Source organism: Silurus meridionalis, chromosome 23 (genome assembly GCF_014805685.1).
Source record: "Silurus meridionalis isolate SWU-2019-XX chromosome 23, ASM1480568v1, whole genome shotgun sequence".
Taxonomy (NCBI): domain Eukaryota; kingdom Metazoa; phylum Chordata; class Actinopteri; order Siluriformes; family Siluridae; genus Silurus; species Silurus meridionalis.
The window spans coordinates 13,298,976-13,318,411 of NC_060906.1; positions in this window are offsets into that span (position 1 = coordinate 13,298,976).

Here is a 19,436-nt window from a genome sequence, read left to right on the forward strand (position 1 = left end):
CTGTAAAGAATGAAACAGCAGTCGGACAGAACTGGATGTCTATAGCATACAGGAAAACAGTAATCTTCATACGACTAGTCAATAGCTTGTCTCTTGGAGCTGGTGTGCTTTATATTCAGACTATAAATCCTATGCTGTGCTGCAGGGAGCTGTGTGAGTTTGTAGCAGTGTTGTCTGAGCTGCACTGCCAGCCTCATTTATTTATGAGGCCGAGTCGTGCTCAGAGGGAGGGAGTAAAAACATTTCTGCAGCCAGTTCTCTGTATATCTCACAAAAGGTCATACATGGTAACACCACAGACACAGGTGCAGTCTTTTTGGAAAACATTTAGATCGGTCTAGTAGTGTAAGGATGACACAGTCATTAAGTGTCAGAAATTAGTCATTCATGTTTAATAGTGATGTCTTTTTAAAGTCTTGCCAACTAGGTGATCTAATACTGAAAGCTTTGTTCCTGACAGTTTCATCCAAACTCTTAGGTCCTGCTGATTTTCTGTCTCCTGGTTGATTGGGTTGGGTGGCCAGGGTCGTGCCATGGTCCTCTGTCTTCTCAGCCTTGTTGCCAGGCGACCTGCTGCCTGTGGCCATGCCTGCATTAAACAAGCTGTCAGACTTCTTTTGTAACGGCTGCCCTGTTACCACGGCAACATGCTCAGCACCTCAGTCACCGTCATTAAGATTTTTCCTACTTTCAGAAAGCACCGGAAACCGAATTTCATCATGTTGATGCGGTTCCTGCACCTTTGGACTGGATCCTAGACCTGTTTATGTTCTGAGTCCCGAAACAGGATTAATGCTTATTTCCTGTACCATAAATAATCTCATGATTAGACTGGATCCACCTTCACCCTAGCAGTAACAACAAACAAACATAACACGTGAGACAGAAGAAGGCCTTGATAAAATTTAGTGTGGAGGCAAACATGTTTGGAGGACAGATGAAATATCACTATTATCTCTCCTGAGGTCCAGCTCTGATATTGACTCCTGCTCTGCATCAATCACTGGACAAGGTTTTTGGTTCATACACTTTACCGCCGCATCTGTGAAAGTCTGTAAATGCGAGAAATAAAATAAAAACGTGGACTGAATGGACATGCTGCCATGACTAAATAACTTATGTGGCAAGGATTAAAAAGGAATGAACAATGTTTTTCTCAGTAAATCAGGGAAGTTTATCTACTTTCTTCGCACAGTTGAGACCACCTACCTCAAGTTCAAAATAAATGCTTATAAGTGTATTGCACAACACAAAAGGAAACAGGAAAACACATGATTATTAAAGCTATTCTGATCAGTGGCAAATATTATCTATAACAAACTGAAACCTTAGAATACTGATCTCATTGAAAAAAAATGCTACTGGACAATTGGAGTGAAAAGAAAAATTGATTGTTGCAAATTATTTTTTATTTAATATAGCACTATTAAAATATATACATACAAAATGATCTACATTATTTCTTGCCAAAATTACATTAACTGTGTGATGTCCTGCTTACTTATAACTGTGTAGTCAGTCATTTAGGGACATTAGATATGACAGGGGCACTGGATATGACAATCTTACAAAAAAATTAACTAACCCAGAACCTCTGTACAGATGAAACTGAATTTTATTCTGCACCTTTTTCTGACCCAAGAGGTGATTAATCATTTATACTGTTTAATATTTTTTATTGTCTGATGTCATGTTTTGGCAGGCAGATGGAAATCCACAGACATACATAAAAAAGAAATGCACAGATAGTAACTAATGTTCAGGTCTGGATCTGAGCACACACAGTATCATCCTTTTAAGTAACAAAATACACCATATTTGTATTAGTAATGTGGCAATTTCAACCAAAAGCTCACACAAATGCACGTGCCAAACTGTGTGCTACCACCACCCTCAGTTATTTAAATAATAAGTGTGATTTGCCAAAATATATCATGTATAATATTGAATTTTCACGAATCATGACATGTGTTCAAATATTGCCTAAAAGAACATTGTTCTAACAAGAAATAAGAAAGCATTTTTTAAGAAAACTAACAGTGGACAAGAGGGGGGAATGAATATTAGGATATTCTTGATTCTCCTACTAATACTTGAGCTGTTGTTGTTACAGAAGCACAAATAATACTAATAATATTATACAAAATAATACATTATATCTTATTAATCAGAATTCTACAGATATGTTTCATATAAGATTTGTAAGTGAAACACATAACAGTTTGTGTTCCAATACTAGATTTATTATCAAAACAGAAAGTGATAACTAAGAGGCACTGAGGAGGAGAACACAAGATCATATGACTTAATAAGACATACAGAGGATGTATCACAGATAAAAATAATTGGTCATTCCGAGATATCAGCTATTTGGCTAACGAGCAAATAAGCAGTTTCTGCAATTACTTTTTTTTATTTTAAAATAGCAGAGATGACAAAAGTACACACATCCTTCACTCAAGCAGAAGTACAAATACCCATGTATTAAAAGACTCTGGTAAAAGTTGAAGTACTTACTACACTTTTTCACTCAAGGATAGAGTTTCACTCTACAGTAAAAAGGTTTGGGGCTCTGACATGTACTTAAGTAAGAAGTACTTAAGTACATTACTACGTTACTACTACCTGTTTTAGTGTCACGCTGGTAGCTGGAGCTCACATATTATTAATATATTAATACAAACAAATTTCGAATGTTGTTATCTAATGAATGTATTCAGGCTGAACATCCACCATATAGAACACAAGCAGAGAAAAAATGATGATCAGGTGATCAGGAATGTGTCTGTTCTCAGTCATGTTTACATCACTGACTCCCTCTGTCTCATCCACATTAACCCCAAACTTCTTGTTGCCTTCTGCCCTGCTTAATGTTAACTTCATAAACTAACCTACACCTGTGGTGTGTGAGAGCCAGGAAATGATGTACCAGTTGTAGATTGAAAAAGCCATGCAATGACAAGAAATCGGCTGACAGGCTGAAAACGGCACACAGTGAGAGGAAAAATATTGATCATGTCAACAAATAGATTAAAACTAAAGTAATGAGCCTGGTTTAAAGATGTAAGAAGTAGAAAGTACAGATATTTGTGTAAAAAATGTAATGAGTGAAAGTAAAAAGTAAAAAAGAATAGTGTACAGTAGTACAGTACAGTACTGATTCCAGAAAAAAATCTACTTAAGTACAGTAATAAAGAATTTGTACTTCATTATTTCCCAATTCTGTAAAATGGCATGGTTCTTGCATTTAACAACGTTGTTAACATTCATTAGAGACATTTAACAAAGACAACTTTGATTTTGTCTAATTATTCATAAATGTATATAAGGCATACTAAATAAACAAAGGTGTGTGGACACAGAACTATAACACTTACATGTGTTTGTTGAATATCTGGTTACAGATTGAATTTCCTTTTTGCTGTTAAAATAACTTCTACTCTTCCGGTAAGGCTTTTCATGAGAATTTGGAACAAGTCTGTGGAGTTTTGTGCTCATTCAATGACAATAGCATTAATGAGGTCAGGGACTTGTGCCAGGTGAGGTGGCCTGCTGCTCATTCGGCATTCCAGTTAATCCCAGAGGTGTTTATTAAGGACCACCTTACCAATGTACATACCAGACCTTGGAATTGTCATGCTGAAATTAGTGTCCACATACTTTTGATCAGGTCATGACTTAGCAACAGTGTCAATGTGGCTTCTTACTTAGTACCAGAAATAAGTTTTACTCTGTACATGCATGAAAAAAACGAAAGAATCCATAGCGCCAGCGTTAGTGGCAAACCAGGAAGTGGCTAATGGCTAACGCTGTCGCTAAGAATTCTTTAGAGTTTTTTGTACAGCTTCAAGAATTTTTCTTAAAAGGAGAAAATCCTGCCAATTCCACATATCAAAGAATGAAGGATGGAATTAATGAAGACATTTGTTAAAGTATACTGAAACTAGTAGAACAAGTAACAAAAATCTTTCTTTCTATCTATCTATCTATCTATCTATCTATCTATCTATCTATCTATCTATCTATCTATCTATCTCTCTCTCTCTCTCTCTCTCTCTCTCTCTCTCTCTCTCTCTCTCTCTCTCTCTCTCTCTATCTCTCTATCGCTCTCACTCTGAATGTCTTGTATTGCTGTAAATGACCAGAATGCATTGTTTTGATTCTAGATGAACACATCTTTTCTGCCGGCAACTCGAGTGTCTTTCTGAATTTAACGTTAATTTTAAAGTTTGAGAATAATTCAACTAGCAACTATTTTTAAGTCTATCATATTTCTAGCTCCTTTTATCTTTGAGTATATGCTGGTTAAGTGCACATCACTCTCTTGTGCTAGAGATTCACAGAGTACACGTCAGCATAGGCCGTCCCTGATCCCAACCAAGAAGACAAATTAATCAGTCTGTGCCATAATGTGCTTGCAAGAGTATAAGTCAGTGGTTTATAGCTCTCCGATCTGTGACATTTAAGACCTATAGCACAGTTGATACAATCTGCTTTGACCTTTCCTCCCGTCACTTCTCTGTCTGAGGCAGACTGGCTTCCTGTTTCAGAAGGATTCACAGCAGGCCAAGTGTGAGCTGAATGTCTTCATAAAGTGTGCTATGGAATTATTCAGCCTGTTAAATAATATTGGATATCCACATTAATAATATTATCAAGCTGTTCCGTAGGCTTTTTACGAATGCCATTTATCAAGGGATTTACCAACTGTCATGTCCATGGCTTTCTTTAACTTTCCATTAATAGCTTCTACACATATTTATTTCATGAACATTATTTAAAAATATATAGCTAATCAAGTCAAGACAGGTCAAGTACACTGTTATTGTCAATCCAACAATATAGAGTACAGTACACAGTAAAACCAAACAATGTTTCCTCCAGGACCAAGGTGCTACATAAAAAAAACATAAACTACGACACAACATAAAGCACAAATATGCAACATTTAGTGTAAAAACAACACAAGACATTCTATTCCAATAATCATTAAAATAGTCTAATGACTAAAAACTCGATCATAAATATAGTAACTTTAATGATGGTGAATTGTGACTTTCCTCTCTGTAATCAAATAAGAAAAATGAAAAAATTAGAACACTGTCATCACTTAAGAAACATTGCTCTATATAATAGATCATTAGAAAGCTGGATTTTCTCATTAAAGGACTCCCAGATCACTTCTGCTCATGAATTGTACAAATTAAATGAAAATCCTAATTAAAATTAAATTAAACATGAGGCACACACACACACACACACACACACACACACACACACACACACACACACACACACACACACAGACATGCACATTTACACAAAATCAAACAGAAAGAGTCTGACTTGACCTTGATAGTGAAAGTGTAAAGTGGATTAAGCTTTCTGAAAGTAAAAAAGCACTTGCCTTGGACAAAAGACTTTACTGCTCTCTTTCACCTTGAACTTGTCTGCTTAAATCAATCCTTTCTACAGTTCAGAGCCGTGCCAAAACACACCACAGAAAAATCACGGTGTATTATGGAGTACGCACTGTGTGTATTTAACTTCTTCTAACCATCTTCAGCATTATCATCTTTATCATTGTCAACATCACCATCATTATCATCATCAACACAATATTTTGTAATATTTCATAACCAGCTGGATGGATATTACATTCATTCAGGTTCATAAATATCAGGACACCGACAAAGATTATTTCGACATGTATATTGAAGTTGAGATTGAGAAATTGAGATTAAATAATGAATATCGCCTTCAGCGAGTGAACTGCATTTTCAATTGGATTCAGGTCAGGTCATGGACTTGACCGATTGCTGAACATCTTCTTAAAGATTCTTTACCTTCAAAAAATCTTGGGTATGATTGTCCATCTGTACTATGAGACACTTTCCAATGGGTTTTAAAGCATTTTGAATCTGAACAGGTAATACAGATGTATCACTCTTCAGTTTTCATCCCAGTTATCCCAGTCACAACTTCAATAAACAGGTAGCAGTGTCATTGGGAACCACATATTATCTCATGATATGATGCTTCAGATCATTTAGAGTTCCTGTAAGTGCTACCCAGTTCAACCAGTATGGATGTAAATGCTCATATGCATTGTTGATATTTTTAATATCCAGTGTTGTAGACTGCCGAAATATCTGAATATTTATGGACTTCATTTAATATGTACATATATAATAATGCCAAGGTCCCATCATTTTCATGATGCCTAATGCTTTGCTTTACAAATAAGACTGCTGGTCATGTGGCAGCACACAAGTAATCCATAATCTGCTTTTGGCAAAGCTGACTTGGACTGAGAGAGCATGTGTCTGCCCCACTAATCTTAGTTCCCACTGGGCACACAGTAACTTTGCACTCTTAAGGACACCCTGGACAACACAAAATTAGCCTTTGTCTTTTTTTTTGTTTGACAATATTCCTTCATATGCCTGGTTACATTAAAATATTGCCATGTCATGATTCACATCCCCCTCCCCCCACCGTCATCTGGGTCTACATCTATTTTCACAAGTCTAGAGCATTCATTTCAGATTTCTTTTCATTTCTCCCTGAAAAACATAAAACATAGATTTGTTATGGTTTTATTTTTATATTGACTTGATTCTTGCTGAATAAAACGAAGCAGTTGTCTCTCTCTCGTCTGTCCTTGGTTTTGTATCAGTGGCTCTCGTCTTTCTCCATCTGTGCATTTAACATGATTAAGTGTAAAGTGGTCTCCCATGCTTTGCAAATTGTCCCAGCTTTACACATCTCTACGTCTTATCTTTTAAACAGTTGTGCACTGGAACAACTTTTGTTTTAGATTACATTTGGACCCTTATGGTTAACGTCTTATTCTCATGATTACATACGTCTTTGTGAGAACAGTATTGGCCTTGAGAGCCACATGACTTACCACTAGCTTGACTTTGTAAATTGGTTCACATAAATGCACTGAATTGCCTCTTCTTCTATCGGGGTCTATACTTTAAGTCATATCAGAGAACTTACAATGCAGTTGGACAGTGAGTTATATATAAATTCTAATATTTCTACATTTATATTTTTACATATTCTCATCGGTTATCAACTTGTTTAAATAATTTCCCATCTACATGATTTCTCAATGCTTACTTTATATGTTTGTGTCACTTTCTCTGCTGGAGAAGGAATCATTAACACCTCTACACTTAGAGCCAGTTACATTTGACATGGCTCCACTGAAATGGCTTGTCATGGGTACTCTAATGGGAGTTTGCAACAGGGAGATAGTATTAACACTGCAGTGCTAGCTGTTAGCTTTGGAGTGAGGTAGTCATTTCTACCACCATTGCTACAATCATGACACAGTTCCATGTGCAAGCAGACTGTGCTCTCTGAGAGTGATTGTCTGATTTGATGTCACACTCTGGCAGGATTCACAGAGGCCCTGTTGAGTTTGAGCTGTGTGTGTGTGTGTGTGTGTGTGTGTGTGTGTAATTGTGGAGATGGCATAGATTTCAGTGTGTGCAGATGGACTGCCGGTGGGGTGTCTTTTTATTTGCCTTGCAGCAACTAATAACACCCAGGGTCACTGCAGAATAGCAGACTGTACATGAAATACAACTCAAGTAAGCCTTTCATCAGTCTCCATTGCTTGTAACTTGATGATTTATGGCAACACAGTCAGGGAAGTGTATAATAATTTGCTTTTAGTTTAGATCTAACAGAAAACTACAATAATGTGCTTTCAGAATTTTTAGGAGTTCCCAAATAAGTTTTACACATCCATTTCTCTTTTTATCACCACAATGATTAAGATGGTTTTAGTAGTTGGTGATATATATATTTTTAAAATTTCCTCATGCCTGCAGTTGTGAATATATGTGTGTTAAAACGTGTTAATATACACCAATCAGGCATAATATTATCTTATTACAACATTATGACTAAGTAAATAACACTGAGTATCTCTTCATCATAGCACCTATTAGTGGGAGGGATATATTAAGCAGTAAGGGGATCTTTTTTCCTGAAAAATTTCTAAAGAATTTGACAACTGCATCAGAGCATCTCCAAAACTGCAGCTCTTGTTGGATGTTCCTGGTCTGCAGTGGTCAGTATCTATCAAAAGTGCTCCAAGGAACAGTGGTGAACCGGCGACAGCGTCATTGGAAGCCGAGGCTCATTGATGCACGTGAAGAGTGAATACTGACCCGTGTGGTCGATCCAACAGACGAGCTCCTGTAGCTCAAATTGATGATGAAGTTAATGGTGTTAATGCTCAATGGGTAAGGACTGTTTTGACAACAAAAATTGAACCAAAACAATATTAAGCAGGTGGTCATAATGTTATGCCTGAATGGTGGCCTGCGGTGGACTAACAAATTCTCACACCTTGCACCCAGTGTACCAGGATGTACCTAGACTCCAGATCCAACATGATCCTGGATAAAATAGCTACTGGAAGTTCAATCAAATGTTAGTAAACCAAAAAATGATGAGTCTTGTCAAGTGATGTAAACAATTCAAAGAATTTATAATGACAATAAATTTATTTGTTCATCTTCATGATCACTTTATCCACATTAGTATAATGGTGGATTAAGAGCAAGATAACTTTCACCTTTAAGCAATTCCTTGCATGTTTTGGAAGCTGAGAAGAAAATTAAGAACTCAGAGGAAATCCACACAAAGAGGAGCTTTTAAACAGAGTAACCTGAGCTCAGGACTAAACCAGTCCTCTTCACCTGACTCTCCATATGCCAGTCTAATGAGGATAATATTACAAATGGCAAACAGGACCAACTGAAAAAGCATGACAAGCAATTATTTCACCAGTTTGTGGTCACATTTGTATGAATTGCACAAATGTACAGAAGTTTTGTAATACAATAAAGTTATCCATTATATAAAAGTGATAAATGCACTTTCATAGACTATTTTCATTTTCTCAGGGATTTTATAATGTCACCACTTTCATCACAGCAATGCACACACATTTTATGTGCAACTTTATTCTGTACCTCTCTATCTGTTTATCTCCACAGCTCTCAGAGACCTCCACCAGAGAGGTGAGGAAGAATTATTTAGTGCTGTGCAGACATAGAGAGGGAATAACACAATGGGGGGAGTGTATATGTGATGAGAGGGAGAGTGAGGAGAAGGAGGTGGAAAAACAGGGAGAGGGTGGGGGTTGATAAAGGGTGACTGAGGGGCCCGGGTGAATCAGTGCTGTGAGAGGATGCATGGAGGAAAATGACAGATAATGGCAGATGAAACACATAAGCATGAGCCCACCCTGCTGAGCTCCCTCCGTCAAAGCCTGTCCCCATCTGGATTGTGTTTAGCAAGCTCCAGTGCACCCAGTGTAGTTCAAATACACAGCTATGCTATACAGCCTGCAGATATGTGATTAGGTCAAATCTATTTCAAAAATCAATTTGACTGCAAGAATCTAAATGTGTGTGAAACAGACCTGTGCCTGTGATAAAAGGACTAGTGCTTGGGAATGCTATGGCAGATTGACCTATTGCCGTGTTGTTACGAGGCATTAAAGTACGCTAGTTAGCAATAATATTTTATACCGATGAAAAAAACAGGACATGAAAGTCCTTGAGATAAAATAGATGCAATGTAACACATTGCTTGTATAAGTGTTGTGTTCCTATTAATTGTGCCTGGAGTGGATAAATTGCTCATTGAATTAAATAAAAAATGGTATATAATATGATCCTGTTACACAAACTACAGTGATGCTGTTACACTGAGAGACAGTAGCTGAATCTTACCCACCTACTGCAGAGGTGGGAAGTAATGAAGTACAAATACTTCGTTACTGTACTTAAGTAGATTTTTTCTGGTATCAGTATTTTACTCCACTATTTATTTTTCAGACAACTTTTTACTTTTACTCATTACACTTTTACACAAATATCTGTACTTTTTACTTCTTACATTTTCAAAACAGACTCGTTACTTTAGTTTTAATCCATTGATTTGGTGAAATATTATTTTTTTATTTTCACTGCGCGCCGATTTCAGCCGAACAACCGATTTCCTGTTACTGCGCGTTCAATCCACTGGTGTATAAAGTCCTGACTCTCACTCACCACAGAAGGCAGTAAGAAGTTTGGGGTTAATGTGGATGAGACAGAGGGAGTCAGTGATGAGAACATGACTGAGAACAGACACATTCCTGATCATCATCATCTTTTCTCTGCTTGTGTTCTATATGTGGATATAAAATAAATAAATTAACTCCAGCTAAAAATATTTTTAATCAGTAAACTTTTGTTTTATTTCTGAGTCTCAAATCAAACACCAAAATCCAGCATGATTCTCACAATTAACCCTCTGGGTGGCGTTTTGTGGGTTTTTCCCTCATAATGGCGACACAAACTTAAATTACTGTCTTTATTGATCGTACAGATAAAAACAATCATTTAAATCTGTAAAATGTCTATAATTATATATATATATATATATATATATATATATATATATATATATATATATATATATATATATATATATATATACATGTATATATATATATATATATATATATATATATATATATATATATATATATATATATATATATATATATATAAAAGCTTCCTGACTTGACTTGAAGAGGTGCGTTTTCTCCGGTATCACCTCATTAACTGTCCGTATGGAAACATAGCAAAGGCTCTAAATGATGTCCACACGTCTCTGCACTGATATAGTCTTTATATTTAATCACTGTACATATGCTTATATATATCAAGTCAAGTCAAGTCAAGTGTATTTGTATAGCGCTTTTCACAACAGACATTGTCTCAAAGCAACTTTACACAAATCAACAGTGATGGTGAATGGTGTGAATTTGTCCCTGATGAGCAGCCGTGGCGACTGTGGCAAGGAAAAACTCCCTTAGATGTTATGAAGAAGAAACCTTGAGAGGAACCAGACTCAAAATGGGAACCCATCCTCATTTGGGTGACATCAAGAGTTTGATCATAAATCTTTCAACAATACAGAACACTGGACAGTGAGAACTAACATGATTACTGGAGTATAAGATTATAAGTGATGTTCTTTCTGCAGTCTTATACAGTCTATATGGTTAGTAGCTCCGAGTTTTATGAGCTCAGCATTTGTGATCTCCACAGATCCAGCATCAGCTTCTCCATGCCAGAGCCTTTAAACACTCCAGGAGGTCCAATGTCAAAACTCCACACATGTAGCGGGATCCAAATGGCACTGGTACGTCTCTAGATGGTTCGGGATGTTTGTGAGTTCGGCATCTACTTCTTCAAAGGTCCGTAATCATTACGAGGTGGGAGGTGACTGGAGCTGGCCAAACCTCAGGGTGTCTCGGGGTGGGAGAGAAGAGAAGCAGTGGAGAGGAATTAGCGTAGCTGCTGTTCATAATATTAACAGCACAAGTTGATAATGTGCATGTGATCAGATGTTCTGGAGCACAAGGTTATGATGTGAGACGTATGTTATGTGTAGGCTTTGCTAAAAAGATATGTTTTTAATCTACACTTAAACTGGGAGAGTGTGTCTGAGCCCCGAACACCGTCAGGAAGACTATTCCAGAGTTTAGAGCTAAATGTGAAAATGCTCTACCACCTTTAGTGGACTTTGCTATTCTAGGAACTACTAGAAGCCCAGAGTTTTGAGATCTCAGGGAGCGTGGCGGATTGTAGCGTGTTAAAAGACAGGATAGATATATGGGATCCAAACCATTTAGTGCTTTATAAGTGAGGAGTAATAGTTTGTAGTCTATTCGAAACTTAACCGGAAGCCAATGTAGGGACGATAAGATCGGGGTTATGTGATCATATTTTTTTGACCTTGTAAGAACTCTGGCTGCTGCATTCTGGACTAACTGAAGCTTATTTATTAATGATGCAGGACATCCACCTAGTAACGCATTACAGTAGTCTATTCTGGAGGTCATGAACGCATGGACGAGCTTCTCTGCATCGGATATGGGCAACATATTTCTTAGCTTAGAAATATTTCTAAGGTGAAAGAAGGCTGTTTTTGTAACTTGATTGATGTGATTTTTGAAAGACAAGTCGCTGTCTAAAATAACACCCAAGTCTTTTACCGTTGAACTAGTGGTTACAGAACATCCGTCTAAATGCAGGTTGAGATGCTGGAGCGTCTGTATACTAGTTTTTGGGCCGATGAGCAAAATCTCAGTCTTATCAGAATTTAAAAGTAGAAAGTTATGGGTCATCCAATCTCTTAGTTCCTTAACACACTCAGTTATCCGGGTTAATTGAGCTGTATCGCCTGGTTTAGATGAAATATATAGCTGAGTATCATCAGCATAACAATGGAAGCTAATTCCATGCCTTCTAATAATATTTCCTAACGGAAGCATGTATATTGTGAAGAGCACATGCTGTACATATGATACATGTTTAACACCTCCAAGCTGCCAGTTTTGGGCACCTGAGCAAGCCCTTAACTCACTACTGCTCATTTAGTAAATGAGATCATTAAGAGTCGCTCGGGATAAACACTTCCAACAGGAAGTGGGTATATCTCGCTATCTTTGTCTCTCTTTTTTCTCTATCTAATTGTCTCTGTGTCTCTTTTAGTAAATGTCTCTGTCTCACTGTATATGTCTCTCTCTTGCTGTCTCTCTATTTGTTTCTCACTCTTTCTAAAGCTGTGTCTGTGTCTCTTTGTCTTTGTCTCTGTCTTTCCTGCTTATTTACATGTCTAACAAAGTTTTGAGTTTTGAAGTAATGCCATTAGTGATCTATGATGAAAGACTTCCCTGGTTCGATTCTTACCTCTAGTTTCATATTGAACATTATAAGAAGTTTTTAAAAACAGAACAATGAAAGATCATTAAAATTGGTTGCTGGCAAATCATGGTATATCAGTGGTGCAGGTGTTGGAGATGTGGTTCTTGTACCTGAGTCACTTCTCACAGGAAGGAGAAGTTTTGACCCTCTACCATCATGATCTAAGAGAAAACACTGGTCTCCTAACTTCAGAAAAGTCAAGAGTCCAATAAGCAAAGGTTTGTTTGCCTCTCCTGTGTTGGTGTAATGGTCAGTGAAGTGGTCGCTGCTATCTGACTCACCCGGTTCGATTCCTACCCCTTAGATATCATTTAAATTGTTTAAAAAGTTTTTAAAAAGAACCAGAAAAGGTCCTAAAAATCAGGTTCTTGCAGGAGATCCTGTGGCTCAAATGGAAGAGCTTCACCTCTGGGTTGAGAGGTTGCCGGTTCAAACCCCGGCCAGGGCTCAAAGTTAATAGTGTGGAAGGTTCTGGTGGCTGTAATAAGGAAGGTGTCGGAAATGGCTGCGTGGAAGGTTGGATGTGGTTTCGGAGGGCGTATCCTGAAGCAGGGGGGCAATATCCGGGCATCTGCCCCCCCGGTGTCTGAGTAGATGAAAACAGGGGGTTATGAAGCAAAAACGTTCAAAAAAGTTTCGACTTAGTTTTGCATATATAGGGAAAAATTCTGCCAAAAACATATCACCCTCACTTTTTCTGAGGCTGTGAAGCAGCAGGTCTTCACAGCCTTTGTTTACAGTCAACTACCTCATTGCTCACCAGACACTACTTTCCACCCAGCTTACCCAGTGTGGGGACAAGCCAGATTCGAACCAGCAACCTCTGAACTCAGAGGCAAGGCTTTTATCACAAAGCCATCAAGTCCCACAACACACCTTCTTTTTTTGGGGGGTTTATCATTTGTTTCAAGCTTCAAAGCAAGAAATTCAGACCAGACAGAAACACAGAAAGCAGGATTCGAACCCTGAACCCCACCAACAGCGAAATACCAGTCTTAACCCACTGAACCATCGGGAAGGACCGGCTGCATTGAGTGTTTAGAGCAGGTCTATCTTTTCTTTCAAACCATCAACACAAGAATATAATGCTAAAGACAGACATAGGAAGCAAACCCATGACGTGACTAGCAGGGACAAAGCAGAATTCGAACCCTGAATCACACCATTAGCAAGGCACCAGCATTAACCCACTGAACTATCAGGAAGGACATGCTGGGAAGCTTGTTTAGAGCAGGTCTATCTTTCTTTTTAACCCATCAAAACAAGAATATGAAGATGTAGGAATCAGGAATATAACCTACCTCATGACTAGCAGACAGAAAGCCAGGTTTGAACCCTGACCACCAACATTAGCAAAGTACCAGCCTTAACCCACTAAGCCATCAGAAAAAAACAGGATGGGAAGCTTGATTAGAGCAGGTCTATCATTCTTTTCAAACCATCAACACAACAATTTAACGGTAAAGAAAGATGTAGGAAGCGAATACAGATGCAAGTTGAACCCACATTGTAAATAACAGGAAGAAAGCAGGATTCGAACCATGATCACCACCACCAGCGAAATACCAACCTTAACCCATTGAACCATTGGTGAGGACAGACTTAGAGCAGGTCTATCTTTCTTTTCAAAAATATATCGCTAAAGAAAGATGTAGGAAGTGAATCCTGATCGTGACTGGTAGACAGAAAGGAGGAGTCAAACCCTGAACCCCACCAAAAGCAAGAAACCTGATTTAACCCACTGAACCATCAGGGAAGACAGGCCCGGAAGCTTGTTTAGAGCAGGTCTATCTACCTTTAAACCGTCAACACAAGAATATAAAGCTAAGAAAGCAGGAACATAACCTACATTGCAACTAGCAGGATTCAAACCCTGATCCTCACCATCAGCAAGGGATCAGCCTTAACCCACTCAACCATGGAAGAGATCAGACTTGGAAGTATGTTTAGATGAGGCACAAGCCTTAAACCACTAAGCGACCACTGCTGAAAAGCATGTGTGCTTTTTGAAGGGTTCATACTTTGTTTCACGCCAGCGCAGTAAGAAAGAAGGCATGTAGGACTGGCTTTGATACCTTATCACCAGCATGGACTATCTATCTATCTATCTATCTATCTATCTATCTATCTATCTATCTATCTATCTATCTATCTATCTATCTATCTATCTATCTATCTATCTATCTATCTATCTATCTAAAACAGGTAGCAGTAATAACTACTTTTTACTTAAGTACATGTCAGAGCCAAGACTTCTTTACTTTCACTTAAGTAAAAAAGTTTAATCAGTACTTCAACTTTTACCAGAGTATTTTAAAACATGAGTATCTGTACTTCTACTTAAGTAAAGGATGTGTGTACTTTTGCCACCTCTGACCTACTGTAATCCAGACATTTTTCTGGCTCTGTAACATCAAGACTTTCAAGAGTCTTTGTGTAAAAACTTTTAACACACCACCACTCTGCACCCCTTTCTTGCAATAAATAAATAAATTAATTAATTAATTAAGAAATAATAATATTAATCTTGCCTTGTGTGTTTTCTTTAATGTTGTCTTCAATGAAATATTTTTCAGTAGGATTTTAACTTAAAGGTTCTTAGTAGCTGACTTAGTGAACTTGTATGAGAATATATTTCTGACTGCAAGTCAATTAGATAATGAAGATAATAATGTCTTCTGAATGCTGTAAATAAAAAAGTAAAATCAATATAATAATATTATTTTACCACAGATTTTATGCAGATGTACTCACTGCTGCATTTACAGATAAGCAAGAAAAAAACAACTTTGTAAAAATATAAAAGAAACATCTAATCAGCTCAACAGTAAAGAATGTTTAAAAATAACCTACCCAACTTGGCTTTATTAAATTCTATACTGGTTACTTCAACATTGTATGTAAGTATTAATCATGTATTAAAGGTAACCTGCTTACATGCATGTGCTATTTTTCCTTATGAATTTGAGCTATATGGCAGTATAGAGTGCTCAATAATATCAGCTTTATATAAAAGCATCAAAAAGAAAAAAGCATGTCCTGTCTATAAATAATATATATATACTGTATCATGTTAGTAGTTTGATTCTATATCTCTAATAAATATCAGCTCAATTATTAGTAGATATTTTTCACAAAAACCGAACACTGAAACCTGAAGCATGTGAAAATGTGCAATGCGTTACTACATAAGTACATTTCCTATGCACATCGGCTCTTTTATCGACTTACAAGATTATTAACTCAACATGATTTTGTGGGAAATCCTATCGTGTTCACAGTAAAGGAAGGGATGGTATATATCAAAGTCAACCCTGAATTGATTTGACTCAATTTCTTCAGCCAGCTTGTTCACTTTGTGCTATTAGTGAAGAGTGGAGCTTCTCTCTCTCTCTCTCTCTCTCTCTCTCTCTCTCTCTCTCTCTCTCTCTCTCTCTCTCTCTCTCTCTCTCTCTCTCTCTCTCTCTCTCTCTCTCTCTCTCTCTCACCCAGACGCTTCTACTCCAGACACAAAGACTTGTCTATCTGTCTGTGTGTTAGCCTGTTTGATCAGCCCCCATTCGTCTGTCTGTATTTCACATTTGCATTGTCATGATTTTGCATTGTTTTACTGAGTTATTTAAACATGTTGTCTACATTTGAAAACATGATAAATACAAATTAATACTGAGTTGAATAATTATTTCCTCCTGCTCTAAAGGACAACAAATCTACAGGAATTGTACAAATGCAAAGGTTAAATGTGAGGTTAATCATTTTGTTTCATTCATTCATAACCTTTGACCAAAGAGAATTTGACCAAAACACATTGTCACAATGCAGCATTCAAGAAATCCCGATGTAGCTGTAGCTCCCTAATGAGCAAACTAGACAAAATGAGGAAGGAAGCATGAGCTTGTGAAGCATGCTTTGTAGTGTCTGTATATTTTGACAGTGTGTACAGAATTTGGTAGAGGATGTTCTATCTAGTTCTGGCTTTATGTAGCCTGTAAACTGGCCTTAATTCTAGTTCTGTCTAAATGAGGCTGCGGTTAAAGGTAGTTCTGTGGCTTGCTGCAGCCATGCTGAATGTGTCCTGAGGACCAGGACCAAAAATCAGGTCCTGCTCAATGGGCCGAACTAACATGCGACTGGTACATTGTCACTCTTCTCAATCTGATATCGATCACATTTTAAATGAACAGGCGCTGCTCACCCTGCCTGCCCTTCTAGTTTTCACTGATGCTAGAAATCATTGAGGAACCTACATGCCTGGACATTTATTGCACTTATAGTCTGGAATAAATTGTCCATAAATAATTTAGATTCATTCCCCATTCAATGGTTGAAAAAAGGTCAAGTGATTTCCTGTAAAGGTCAAGTACATGGATTGCTTTTATTAATATTGTCAATATTTTTAAAAATTCTTCCTCAATGTTGGGCTTTTAATCACTGTGTTTCTGTGTGAAACGCAAGGTGAAATCTGATGTCTTACCTGAATGACAGCACAGTTGGCTTGAATGACATATCATCCTATTTGCAGGTTGTCATATTTCACTTTCTATACAGATTGAATAAACCATGATTACAGATTTAATACTCCATGTTTAAAGAGTGACAAATGCTCTGCACCAGAGGTGATCAGACGAGAAGCACCTCATCTTTTGCCTTTTAACAAATTATTTTCTAACATATCAAATCATTGGGCTTATTACAGCACCTGATGTCATGCAGAAAGTAGACAGGAGTAGCAAGTAAAGTTTACAACAAAAATACAACAGAAGGCAAATATTTGTAGTATCATCACAGTAGGCAAAACCTTGCCATAATGTATACACAAAATAGGTCTTTCATTAATAGAGATTTGTTGTTTTGCCGACTAGACATGAGCGGTTGCAGCTCTTTGTCAGGTTTAATAGCAGTAGGTGTGTCATTTCTATGCGTTTGCTGTCTGTGCTTTGTCATTCAAATCCAGCGTGATCTTCAATTTGTTCGCATTTTCCTATTGCACTGATGCTTATGCAGCAGACTTGCATAGATACAGCAGTGCAGGCGTTTACACAAGATATGACAACTCCATCTGGACAACACTGAGGCACTCGTCCTCCAGCTATAACCTTCAAACAACACACAGATGGTCTTAGATGTGTAAGATACCCGATTCTGTGCCATAAGAGGATTAGTGAAATAAATAAACCATAGATCTAAAACCAAAACCCCAGAAGTACACAATCCTGTGTGTTTACTGCAATAAGTACTGTTCAGCACCCCATATTATACTAGACATTGTAGTCATTTGGAAGCAATAGGAAATAATTAGATATTTAATATTTTGGTGTTGGTCCAGTATTGGCTCTACATTGAATTAGATTCTATTTTAAGGAAAAAAGATGGTCATTTTAATTTGATTGCTGCAGGTCTCAAAAAAATTGCAACAAGGCCATGTTTACCAGTGTGTAGCATCATGACTTCTGGCTGTATACATCTGGGAACTGAGAAGACCAGTTGCTGAAGTTTTAGGAGAGGACTTTTGTCCTTATTTGTCTTATACTGGATTCTAGCTGCTCTATAGTTCTGGGTTTTCATTTGTTATATATTTTGTTTCATGATGCGCCAAATGTTTTCAAACGGTTAAATGTCTAGACTGTAGGCAGGCCAGTTCAGAACCCAGATTCTTCCAATAATATATAATTACACTAAATGCCATTGTAATTAATGCAGTATGCAGTTAGCATTGCCTTTTAGATTTTAGATGGAAGCATTTGTTGCTTTAAAAGCTGTATATACCAACAAACAAGATGGGCCCTCTCCTCTTCAGTCCGGAGGAGGTGGTGTCTATGGTTTCCAAAAAAAAAAAATAGACATTTAGATTTATCTGACCACAGAACAGTTTTCCTTTGGCCCAGAGAGGATGGTGACATTTCTGGATCATGTTCGGGCATGCCTTCTTCTTTGCATGATAGCAATTCAACCTGCATTTGTAGGTGGATTTCTATTACAGAATCATTACAGTTTTAAACATTGCAGTGGCACCTGAGGGCTCAAAAATCACAGAAAATCCGTTTTTACCATTGTCCCTTGTGCACAGAGATTTCTCCAGATTCTTTAAAAATGTTGATGATATCATGTACTTAAAATGATGAGATATTTAACTGTTTTGCAATTTTATGTTTATGTACATTATTCTGAAATTGTTCAACAATTTGTAGACACAGTCTTTAACAGATTGCTGAAGCTTTGCCCATTTTCACATCTAAGAGTCTCTAATTTGCTGCAAAATGTTTATAATAACACTTACCTTTTCCAGACTTTTGTTGCCCACTTTTTGGAGACGTGTTGCAGCCATCAAATAAAAAATTACCAACCTTTCTCTCCTTCAAATTTTATATTTCCTTAATTTAAACATTTGATATGTTTTTTTTATTATTAATATAATATATTATGTTTTATTGTGAATAGATTCTGCGTTTATGAGATTTGCAAATCATTGCATTCTGTTTTTATTTACAAATTACACAGTGTCCTAACATCTATTGATCTATTGTTCACAAGGAGGAACACACCCTGGATAAGATGCCAGTTTAGAGCGATGCACAACAGGCAGACATTTTCACACAGTAATTCACATTGCCAAGGGACAATGTAGTATATCTATTTAGG